The sequence below is a fragment of the Meleagris gallopavo genome, chromosome 2, assembly GCF_905368555.1.
Source record: "Meleagris gallopavo chromosome 2, MGAL_WU_HG_1.1, whole genome shotgun sequence".
Lineage (NCBI taxonomy): Eukaryota > Metazoa > Chordata > Aves > Galliformes > Phasianidae > Meleagris > Meleagris gallopavo.
The window spans coordinates 21,290,490-21,303,095 of record NC_139405.1 but is presented as its reverse complement, the minus strand read 5'-3'; the positions used below and the strand labels follow the sequence as shown (position 1 = coordinate 21,303,095).

Below are 12,606 nucleotides of genomic sequence, written 5' to 3'. Positions count from 1 at the left end.
TATGTGTGGTTCTCGCTTTCTCTCATAAGCTTAACTTCATTATTTTGATTCTCAACCGATGGAATTGTTCTTAAATTCCATGGAGCTATAGCAATTTCTGTCAACCTAGAATCTCATTCTAAACATCTCATCGTTCTTATGGGTGCTTTTCACATCTACCATCTTTCATTCAAATATTTTCTCCAATTCTGAACTACTTACTTTTATCTGTACAGTAAATTGATTTCCTAGTCATTACTGATACCAGAGAATTCCAGAGAATCAATGGGGTAAATCTTGGTATTAAGTGGCTTGATCTTCATGTAATAACAAGAAGATTCTACATTTACCACTATAAATTAGTGGTATCTACAGCATTTGCAATTAAAAAAATCCTTATAATTACTGTCCCATCCAAACTATATCCTATATACAAAAATACAGCTTCTTTGGAAACATACTAGCACAAGAGCACTTAAAAACTCAAAAACTCGAGGACAGAATGAATAAATAGAGGAAAAGCAGAAATAAAGTTTTGGACAAATTATTAGCAATAGTAATTTACAAGTAATTTATTTGCTAAAAGCAACTGACATATATTAATAATTATTAAAGGGCTTGACCTTTACAAACTCGAAAAATGTATACCAATAAAATCTGCTAAGAGAGTAAGGAATGGATTAATTCTCCAAAATGTAATGAAGAAGTGAATGCAGGCAATTGCTGACTTCACTAACAACAGTGTAGAATGAGGAGATGTGGTTACAATTGATGGCTCTGAGCAAATATCCCTGTTTTTGGAAAGAAAACTGTATGCAGCCTGTGAAGTACAGAGCGATCACGTAATGTGATGTCACAGATTAGTAAGGTGTGCTGCTTGTTACTTAGGAAAAAACTGACATACTCAATGTGAGAAGAAATTAGGTTCCTTTCTTACCATATACATACACAGAAAAATGCATCGCACACAAGCTAAACATATCAAGCTGCAATAGAGTTATTCCTAATATATAAAAACACAGAAGGAGATATTTCACTCTACTGTGCGTTACCTTGCAAGGTTTTTCAACCGTGCTCCTGTTGCTATTATTACTACTACTACAAAAACAATACAGAAATGTCCACAAGGCACTTCTTACTGCTGCCTAGTAAAAATTCCTTGGTGTAATTTTCATATCAACACTCATTCTGTGCTTGAATGAAATAAAACATTTCTTAACTATCAAATATCCAACGGGCTTGATTTTAATAGAATCTACTTTGAGGCCTTAAATCAATATATTCCTAGACCTGAGAGTGACTAAAAAAATCAGAGCAAGTATTTTTCCCTTGGGATTTTAAACCATATTTGATGTAATTGGAAAGCCAAGCAGACTCTGCTGAAGCAACGGAGCTATAATCAGCAGAAATTGAAAGCTGAAGTCAGAATCTCATGTTCTGAACATCAAGTGCACTCTCTCTAATAATCTTTGGACAAAGTCTTTTATTATTTCATCAAAACACTGCTTTCATTCTTGTGTTTTTAAAGGAGGCAGAATAGGTAACATTTGGAGAACTATTAGATATGCAGTATAACTACTCTTTTAATCTGAAACCTTTTTTAAATAAAGGACGCATCCTGGAACTGCTGTGAGGCAGAGCTATTCACATCCCCAGTTGTAGGGATCTGACCTGGTACCCACGTGGCATCCCACATCAGCAACCCCTGCAGGCAATTCAGAACACCCACCTGAGGAGCTTACGCCCTCCCTGCTGACTATGCAATGTGGGCCGCTGGACTTCATTATCATGTAACACGTTTGTAAGCGATCAAACATCGCTGCCTGTGGTGAGCACTATTCACAATTCACTTATACAGGTGGAGGCCCATGGCTCTGATTGGGGATGTACAGTGTTCTGATTTCAAGCCCCATCAACAGAGAGGAATCAGCAAGTCTCATGCCTTGACCAGCCTGGGGAGGGATTTGGCATTTAACTAATGTTGTTAGCTAATTCCAGGTCCTTGTATGGTGGTGGACCACCAGTGTCTGAAAAACCTGTACACCAGAAAGCTGTGATGCACCCAAAGCAACCCACCTAAGCAAACAGCAATTTAGTATGTTACTTCCATTACTCCTATTTCCTCTGCTTTTGTAGCACTATGTTGTGACACGTCAAGCTGCAGCCCACCTAGCACAAAGGCTAATTAGCTTTGAGCAGTGTTAAATTAACTGCCCAGCTGCCTCAACTCAGAACAACCTAGCTCAAGGACCTGTCCATCTGTCAAGTCTAGAATAGCGGTATCAGAAAACAGAGACAAAAACACTCGCTTCAAAGCATTTAAAGGCAAATCCCAGTCTTCTTTCCCATTCATAAAAGCAAGCTACGTTACTGGCAGTCAGGCATTAGGAGATAACAGTTCTCCATTTTATTACCCGTGCTGTTATACGCTAGAATAGCTCTGTAGCAACAAACTGGCCTAGTTGGGCAACAATTCAGTAATGCACAAAGCTGTGGAAGGGCACCTACATAAAGACCATGCAGTTCAGAATTTGCCTGCCTAGGGGCAGTTTTGTCTACAGGAAGATTCTAGGTCAGGTAAGTGAAGGGCAAATGGCAACTGCATTCCCACCAATCTGTCTTGATGGCCACTGGCAATTTGTGATCAAGTTTAAAAAGTCAAAACTGGATTGCTCTGAGATTGCAGTTAGCAGTGTAACTGCACAACCCAACCAGAATGCTGATTTTTCCATTATACAACGACACCGTGTGATCAGTCTTGGACTCATGAAAATCATTAATTCTTACCTAATCGCTGTACTCTGGAGATGAAAAGTCCTTCAGATTTCTGCCACACTGGGAGGAAAAAGTGATGCTGGCTTATTCTTGCAGAAGAGTGCATAAAAATCCAAGTGAATTTTCTCCTATCAGAAGAAATGTTAATTATCAACATGGTAATTCATGGAATTTTCACCTAATTCTGTACATTATCATTACTTTTTAGGTCAGGTTTTGTTCCTTTTTTTTTTTTTAATTTAAAGGTTAAATCAGCAATTAAACACGTAATCAATGTAATCAATGATTTATTAATGTAGGTCCAAATGTATTTACAAAACATTCTAATATATGTATAGGAAAAGTAAAGTAAATTTGAAATCACTTCTAGTGTTGTATTTTTTCCCCTTAGCTTCCAAATTGCTTTGAAGTCTGTTATCATAGGTAGTAATTCACTGAGGGAAAAGTTACAATCCTGTGGTATTTACGTGAGGTAAGAACTCACCCTGATTTAATGCAAACATCTAGAAATACCATCTCTGAGACAGGATTCTCTAACAAGTGGCAATACGGTACTGTTTTCTACATTGCAAATTCTTTGCATTTAGGAACTTGATTTCATCAATGGCCCACAGACACCACGATGAAAAACCTATTACTGTCACTCCCCTCTCAATACAGAAAACAGTAGGGAAAAATGACATTGAAAGTTTCGCCAAAACTTCATAGAGTTGAAAAGGAGCAATAACTCAAATCTCTTGACTTAGAATCACAGAACAATTTGGATTGGAAGGGACTTTAAAGCCCATCCAGTCCCAACCCCAGCCGTAGGCAGGGCTGCCTCCCAGCAGTACAGCTGCCCAGGGCCCCATCCAACCTGGCCTTGAGTGCCTGCAGGGATGAGGCACCACAGCTTCTCTGGGCAGCTGTGCCAATACCCCACCACCCTGCATGAAGAATTTATTTTTAATATCTAAAATCTAACTTGATGTTTTGTGCTTTTCCAACAAATGTTCTTCACGTGCTAGTTCAAGAAACAGCACAGAAGAATGGCTGAGGCAGAGAAACAAAACTTAAAACTAAACCTGAAACCCAATTACGTTAGCAAAGTACCACTATCACAGTTAAAATCAATTTTGTTACAAAGTTCCTCTGATAGAAACTTCTTCCTAAATGCTCGCTGTGATTAAGCAACCTTCTCAAGGCGAGTTGGCTCTTCTGGAATAGCATTAACGTGTAACAAATATAGAGAAAGAAGTGTCAGAAATCTGCCAGCTTCTGATACGAGCTAGCAAGCTGAGCGTTTTACCACTAGAGGACAGTATAATGTAGCCAACTGGAAATGCAGCAGTGGGCTGAGAAGACTCAGGGCAGCAGCGCTGCTGAGAAATAGGACAATCTGTAAGAAGAGGACTGTGTGGTAAAATTAAAAGAAAAAAAATGGCACACTTGTTTTACTGGGGCTTGGTCTCTTTCAAGGGACCCAGGCACAATTCTGATTCCATTTATATTTCTGAATCACGGCATCAACTTCAGTGTAAAAGTTCCTGCCAATTTCTGATGCGGAGATGACCTGCTTTCCCCCCCAGGGCCCAGGTGAAGAGAGCTCTGCAATCCCAGCAAGTGGTTTAGCGGGAAACCCTGAGGACCTCTGCAATGGCAGACAGGATGAACAGGACTGGAATGAGAGATGTGATACGAGTGAGTGTTACCTCAGATGTGAAAAAAAAGATGCAGCTGGACATATAGGAGAATTTGGTTGTCTCTCATTAACTATTTTTAAGGACCAAATTAGCCCAAATTAATAAAAATACGTACCATAGAGGTATAACATAAACATGTAAAAATAAGCAAATAAAGTTTATAGAAGGAATAGTCCCATGCTAAGATGTGTATGACAGGCAATGGGCCTGAAGCAAGGAGAGTTATTGAACTATTCCGAGCTCTGGCGGAGATCAAGCTACTTGGTCAATCTGTTCATCTATGTCTATTTTTCTGTACAAGAAATGACGAAGTGCTTAAGTCACTGTGAGAACTGTAAGTAGAAAGTACTCGATAAAGATCAAAATCTTCCAGCATTACACCTCAAAAAAGTAAGGCAAGGAATGTCTTTACCCGAGGGAACTACAGCTCTGGGAAAGTTGTGAGACAAACAGGAAAGCAGTGAATAGGCTGTCTCACAGCTGTCAAAGCGCACAAGTGCTTTGACAAGTGATTTACAGTACAAGAAATAGCAGATTTGAGGAAATACCTAGAAGGGATTTACATCTGTGCAGCACAAAGGGCCATTAGCAGCATCTCCTCTTGCAACAATGCCAGGGCACAATGAGGAAAAGGACAAGATGACTGCACTGAGGAACAACAGCATCATACTGAACATTTCAGTGTGGGTTTGGGTTTTTTATTTCCTCCTTTCTGTGAATTAATTTACATCCACTTCAATTTAGAACAGAACTCCAGAACAGAACAGAATTTAGAGGCAATGAGATTTCTGTTTAGTCCTCTACAGAAAAGAATGGAGGTTCACAGGCACTCAGATCCAGGTCTCTGTTCCGAGCAAAAGTGACCACATGTAACCCAGCAATTCCTAGGGAACTCAGTTACACCCTCTTTCTGGCTGCTCTGTACCAAAACAAGGTGTATTTTCACAAACATCTCTTTCAGCAACAGTACTGGATTTAACACCTTGTTCCCTCCAGCTTATTCCCACCTTTCACCACAGCCTTACTTATGCCAGGATAGCTGCTGGTAAAGGCACAGTGAGGAAAATAACCCCTCAGTAAGTAGATGAATGAATAAATTCGAGTTGAATTCGTTTCTCAGTCTAAATCACTGTGCAGTCACACAAACTGGGACAAAACAACATGCAGGTAAGGGTGGGAAGCAAGCAGGAAGGACCATCTAGTGGATGGCACTACTGTGAGAAGGAACTATTTGTGAATCTGCACCCCAAGGGGAAGCTGAACACGATCTTTAATCACTGCCAGTGCACATTTAAACTTTGACACCATCTCAATTGTTCAGCTCTTATCACTTTTACCTGAGCACCTAGATAAAACTTAGAGTTCTGGAGGTCTTTCCAGTTAGAAGACATCAGCATAGATTTTTAATTAAACGTAGTAACCTGTTTACTACTACCAGTTTCACAAATAATAATTAGCTTTTACTACCAGTGTCAGTGAGTACTGTTAATCGATCATTATCCCACCCCCATGCTCACCTTGCTCACTGGCCTTGCCTCACCAGCTGCAGCACACCGCAGGGACATTTGGCTCAGCCTCTGCCACAGCTGGGGAACAGAATGGGGTGGCCAGGCAAGGAGCGCAAAACTTTCCCCACAACTCTGTTGCTAGGAGCACAGAAACCTCCTCCATTGATGCCAGGTTGGCTTTGGGAGACTTCTAACTCTTGTTTGCAGGCTGTGCTCCTGCTCCTCATCACAGCTTTGGTCTCTCAGCTGTGCCAAAGGCAGGCACTCAACTTGCAGTCTAGCCGAAGGGCTAGAAACCTCCCACAGAGAGAAGGCAGGAACTAGACCTGACTTTACACTTTGTTTGTTTTTCTTCTTTTCCCTCCAATTTATTTATCAGCTATACTCTGGAGATAAAACTAACAACTCGTTTTACAGAGCTTGATACTTTCCAGCTGTGCAGGAACCAAACAAATGAGACGGCTTACAAGAGCCCCCAACTGGTAAAGTGGGATACAGCCTTACACTCTCACTCAGCTTTTCTCTATGCTTATCCAAGATAAACTTCCTACTTACTCTGTGTTTCTTGTTTTAGCTCCCAAACTCAGCTGCATACATTTCCCTGTCCTCACAACTATTTAGTATTGTCCATTATTCCAAGTGCTCAAGAACTCTGTGTGTATTTTTGTTTCCAGATTGGTGATGTGCAAGTCTCACTCAGAGTACAATTTCTGTAACATAAGATTACATAAAATAAAGTGTATCAGTAAAACTTCCTGATTTCTGCAAAGCTCACCTGAACAGTTAATAACACACAAACACATGAATGCAGCTGAATCTTCCCCTTGCGTACGTATGAAACAAACAGCTTAACTCAATCACAGGAGGAGAATTTATGCCAATAATTGTAAAGACAAATTGAAGGGGAATTAATAGTCCTTTTTTTTCCTCCTTAAATATTGTAAATCTGCATCTCAGCAAGAAGCAAGCACTGTGCCTATTAGGAAGGGACAAAACCACTTTCAAGACTGACTATTGTATAATGTCTGCATATTCAATGGCACATAACTGTAGACACTTTACAGAGGCATTCTCTCTCTTACCACTATTGTCATTCGTATTTCAGATAAAGTTTTAAAACATTCTTTTATCTGTAGAAAATATAGGAATTGATCTGCAAGAATGAAGCAATACTCAGCAGTCATGTTGTGGGGTAATTCCAAAGATGTAAACTATAAAACGTATGAAATCCATTCAGTTCCATATATATTGATCTCACATTATCTGAAGAAGAAAGGCTGGAAAACAGATTTCTTCCATCTTGAAAAACACCTTCAAGATGGCGTTATAAGAACAAAGTTATGATGCCGAAGTTAAACTGAGCCCTTGTGTCCAACAGTGCTTCCATTTGTTCAACTCTGTTTATTTTCACTACTGAGCACATCAGACTGGCATTCCACTTGTAGGTGTAGCAAGAGAACTCAAACTCCCTTAGCACAATGCACAACTTTCAAGCCTGGATGCCAGCATTAAGGCAGCTAAAGGTCAGAGGACCTGTAATTATACTTGTCATTAGAAGAAACCCGAGGTGCCTCAGTCCAGAAATGCATCAATGAAATTGGCTAGCTTTTGTTGTTAACTATCATAGAGAAGTTTAGTGTTACCCTTCCTTGGTAGGCTTTGGTTTCCAAGTTCTTTTAAGTAAAATAACAGATGTTGCTAATAGGACCGTCTCTCTCTCCTTCACTCCCAACTGCAGTACCCAGATGTATGATGGTTTATGCCTGTGGAGTGCCCTTGCTAGGTCACAGATTTGCTGGGGGTGCATTTCCAAGTGTTAAAGGTTTGGTCTACATGATTTATGAGAAAGTTGTTGGCTGTCTCAAATACCAAGCAGAACCTCTAGCAGATGAAGATCACACTGTCATCAGTATTGATATCTCAAGATTGTCTGCTCTAGTTGAAGTTACAGGGAATTCTCTAGCTTTAATGTTCTGTTAGCTCAGCCAGAATGTTTGGTAACAATGAACTAAATGCCCAAATTGGCCTATGTTGCTTTTTCAGCCCTAGAAGGTGCATTTTCAAGTGAGAACTGAGATGCTGACATGTCAGCATGACGAAAGCCTGCAGCATAACAGAACGTGTTGTATCTGCTCTGGGGGAAAAAGAAAGCATCACTTCCCTGAACTGCTAACGTGATACCACAAGCACGACATCGTCTACTTTTTGGGGGAAGAGCACAGAAAAGGTCCCTAATTACTATGCCATGTTCCTCATAATGTCAAGTGACCTATCACACTGTGGTGAAGCATGTGAGGTTGGTTAAATGCCTCTATGTTATGCAATATGGCGGCCTTGGAGAACAAGAAATGTTAGCCAAATGACTAAGCAGAATGCAGCATGCACAAATATGTCAGCTGGAAAAAAAAAACAAAACCAAACCAAACCAGACTCTTGCACCATCCCCATCACAATTTTTGGTGACTTATTTTGCTTCAGAATTTTACCTGGGATGTTTTTCCCTGCCTGCCCTCCCCAAACTCCAGCTGTGGCAGTTTTGACAAACCTAGTGCCAGTAACAAAAAAGCATGAGAGAAGCTGATGCTCTGACTCTTGCGGGTTGTCACAAAGACCCTGTTCCCAACTCCATTTTACATATTTTAATGTGAGTCTGGGGAAGTATGATGTTCTGAAACTATGACATTTGAACACAGTCATGGAAATCTGGAAAGGCAACATGTTCTCCATCCTGTGACAAGAAAGCGATGAGCATGCTCCCTGCATTCTATTTTTTGCCAAGCAAATCTCTCTTCATCTCAATCCCATCTCAGAGGTTCTGGGGATATGGCCTAAGTTAGCACTGAATTATGGTTTATCTACGGAAATTAAATGAACTACATAATTTCCACTCAAGTCCATAAAGTTACGTTGCAACACCATATCTACTTAGCTGATTTACATCTCAATTCATCTAAGTCTGGTTCCCACAGCAGAACGGACATCAAACTAAAGAAGGAAGGCACAATCCAAATACACAGAACACACACTGCGTACAGCGATTCAGTGTATGATTCACTTTCATAAAGCCATTGTGACCTTTTATCTGACTACTTCCTCAAAAAGTATAGAGAAATATACAGCATACAGAAAATAGAAAGCAAGAAATCAGTGGAATGATAATAGCTTGTGATCTTCTTGCTGTTGTCCTAATCCTTATTATGCACTCTACCAAACATTTGTGCCATTTCCTGCTACCCTTTGACTAGTCAAACAGATCAACTAAGACATATGTTGTTCTTCATTATGAAATGACTCACAGAAGAGAATTCTTTGGAATTCTGAAGTATCAGCCCACTAAAGGCCTCATAAAGGGATCATTATTTAAAATATAAAAAGAAGTAAATGCTATATGAATATAGAATATAATGATCTATAAGGAATCTAACTCTACATTTTTTTCTAAGTGGCATTTCTTTGTACAAATACCTTTCTGTCACTTAGAATATAAAACTCTCAGTACAAATATGCAATTTTGTCTACAATCACAATTTACACCCAAAAATAGAGAAGGTAAGGTTAACATGTTGCAGCATTCCACCACAAACATTTGCACCACACTGTGTGACAAACTGCAGGCACAATATTAAACCCAAATCCTCTTAGGCGTCATCTTCCCCATTAGATGTTTTGATGCAATCGTTATTAGCACTAATTGGTCTAAAAGAACGTAAGGTAACACATATCAAGACAAAAACATATTTTAAATGTTTTGTAGAGTTTTATCAGGACAATTGAAGCAGCACTGTTATAATCCAGATCCGGAATCAGCAGAACTGACCTAGAAGGGAAAGCTTACAGCCCTAACAGATTCTACCAGGATATCACACCTTTAATGCCCTAAGTAATATGCTCTGAATCACAGAATCCAACCAAGGTTGGAAAAGACCTCCAATATCATCCAATCCAACCCTCTACCTAACATCAATATTTCCCACTAAACCATGTACCTCAGTACATCTAAAAGTTTCTTGAACACCTCCAGGGTTGGTGACACCACCACCTCCTTGGGCAGCCCATTCCAGTGCCTGACCACTCTTTCAGATAAGAAGTATTTCCTAATGTCCAACCTGAATCTTCCCTGGTGCAACTTGAGGTCATTCTCTGTAGGGCCATCTCTAGTTATATGGGAGAAGAGGCCAACTCCTACCTCACTACAACCACTCTTTCAGGCAGTTTTAGAGAGTGATAAGGTCTCCCCTGAGCCTCCTTTTCTCCAGATTAAAACAAATCCAGCTCCCTCAACCGCTCCAGACACCTCACAGCTTTGTTGCCCATCTCTGGACGTGCTCCAGGGCCTCAATGTCTTTCTTGTAGTGAGGAATCCAAAACTGAACACAGTACTTGAAGTGCGGTCTTACCAGTGCTGAGTACAGAGGGGGACCTTTGGTTAGCCCAGATATGGTCAGGCAGTTGGACTCAGTGGTCTCTGTAGGTCCCTTCCAACTGAACTATTATGTTCTACTTACATTATTTCTTAGTAACTCATTCTGGTCAGGGATCACAGTATTTTAGAAATCATGTAACTGATTTCCTAAATCCAAGGAGAGGTGGTTTCTTGCAATATCATGAAGATGCCTGCTCTCTATCAGGTTGGGCTATGGATTCATGTCTGGGAGAAACACAGAAGTCCACAGTGTGTTAAAAACCTTCCAGGAAATGGCTGAATTGTGAAAAAGTCTGACTACAAAACAGGCAAAATCATCACAGTGATGCTTTGCAATTATTAATGAACCAAATCTCCAACCATGCAGCTCTGGATGGCAGCTCTGCAGCCCTAACAGGGGTCACATCAAAGCCACGGAGCATCTCTCTTCTCCTAGATGAATACTGGACACTTTGCACAACCAACTGCCTACAGCTTTTTACACACAACAACACGGTAGGTCGGAATGAGCCATCCAACAAAACATGAGTTGAAATCAAAAATTTGTATTACAAAGAATCTTACAGACCTCATAAAGAATTGAGCCCTGTTAACCTTGGCACTGTACCAGCAAGTAACAAAGAGCTCCTATCCCAAAGAACTCACCAGCTCAATTGCTGACAAGATGCCACGAGAGGAGAAAACACAGGAACAAGATGTGGATGGATAAGCACAAAAATAGCTTGGAGAAAAGCAGAAGTCCTAGCTTCTGCTTTTCCCAACTGTTTATTTCTGTCCTTTGTCAGGAAGGCAGAAATGACTTAACGATACTGTATTCACTATTACAGAAAATCTTCTTCACTGCACTTGGGACTCTATTTCCTCATTCTTTGTCAACAAAAGAAAGATTAGCACAGTTCAAGCACCTTGGGTGTTCAAATGCTGATGCAAACTCTGAAAGACCAGCAGTGTTTGGCAGTTGCTTGAATGCTGCAATAGGCAGACACCCACAGGTACAGATGCAACATGGTGAAATACTCAGGTCTACAGTGAAGCTGAATCATGCTATCAAGCACAGCTGTACCAGTCACATGCTGGGGATTTCCCAGCTGCACAGTCTATCTCCCCAAGCACACACAGTTAGAAACAATCACTCACTATGTAATCAGCAACCATGTGACAATTTCATTTTCTCTTTCAAAACATCCAAACAAGTCTGGATTCAGAAAAACTGTAGCTCCATCACTGTGACCCTTTCTTAGCACTTTTTCTGTATTTATCATGTCAAATAAAATACTGCTGCTACAGTAGGACTGTACTTGTTTTTACACAAAGTGCTTCTGTGATCTTTATTCAGAAAGGAAATAAATGTTCTTATGCACTCATGAGATCTAAAGATTTCTTTAGCAGCGTGACCTGGACTAAATCATTCCAAGACCACAGGTTAAATGCATGACACTCGGTCATCACTGGGTTTTGAATCTGTCACTGGAAAATATTAGGTGAAATCTGTAGAATAAGAGGTCCACTTAAACAGAGTACTAAACCGGGAATTAGGAAAAGCCTGGATTTAAGGTTATTTGTATATTCTGCTTTCTTTTGATTAGTGCTTTTCTCCTTCCTCGTTACAAAACAGACTGTAAGCCCACAAAGGAATAGGTGCAATTACAATTTGTCAGCCCTCTTCCCCTCTGCTCATCATCTATCAGTATTTCTGCTCTCTAGAGAATAAAACCTACAGAAAGAAATAACTCTTTACTTCCAGATTCTTCTTTAACCCATGCTAGCGGCAGGTTTAAGCAGGACTATTACTAAACTAAAATAAAATTTGAAAGTTTTTATTGCAACTTACATATTTTAAGGAAACACATGGGTTTTGCTGGTCATACCTGCTGCAGATAGGAGAGCCTACAGTGACAGCAATTTTATTTCATGAAGAAGTCAGAGGAGAGACTGCGCTAAGGGCCCTGCAGGCATCTAATTTTAAACACTGTAAGCAATGATGCCTGCTTAAGTCACATTTTTTGTTTATCACCTCCAACTTGCTGCTACTTCTGAACACTGAAACTACGTGAACGCTCAACACAAAATATGCAGTAAGCTCCTGGAGAGCAATCTTTAGCATTACTAACGTTTACACACAGATGCTCTGGTTGTCTCAACACTCTCATCATGTCATTGAATTTACCACACTCTATTCTAAAACAAGAAAGAAAAGCACGCTTAGAAAGAAGAACTGCTTAGAATAAAAAGATGATGC

At 40.1% G+C, this 12,606-nt stretch overlaps 1 protein-coding gene across 4 annotated transcripts in view; it reads right to left on the bottom strand.

Moving 5' to 3' along the window:
* The window catches only part of PACC1 (proton activated chloride channel 1), an 86,273-nt gene that overhangs the window by 38,828 nt on the left and 34,839 nt on the right, over positions 1-12,606 (bottom strand). For all 4 annotated transcript variants that reach the window (XM_085219283.1, XM_085219281.1, XM_085219280.1 and 1 more), the window contains exon 2: positions 2,767-2,882. The gene's annotated coding sequence lies outside the window, so the exon portion shown is untranslated. The remainder of the gene's footprint in view (positions 1-2,766; positions 2,883-12,606) is intronic.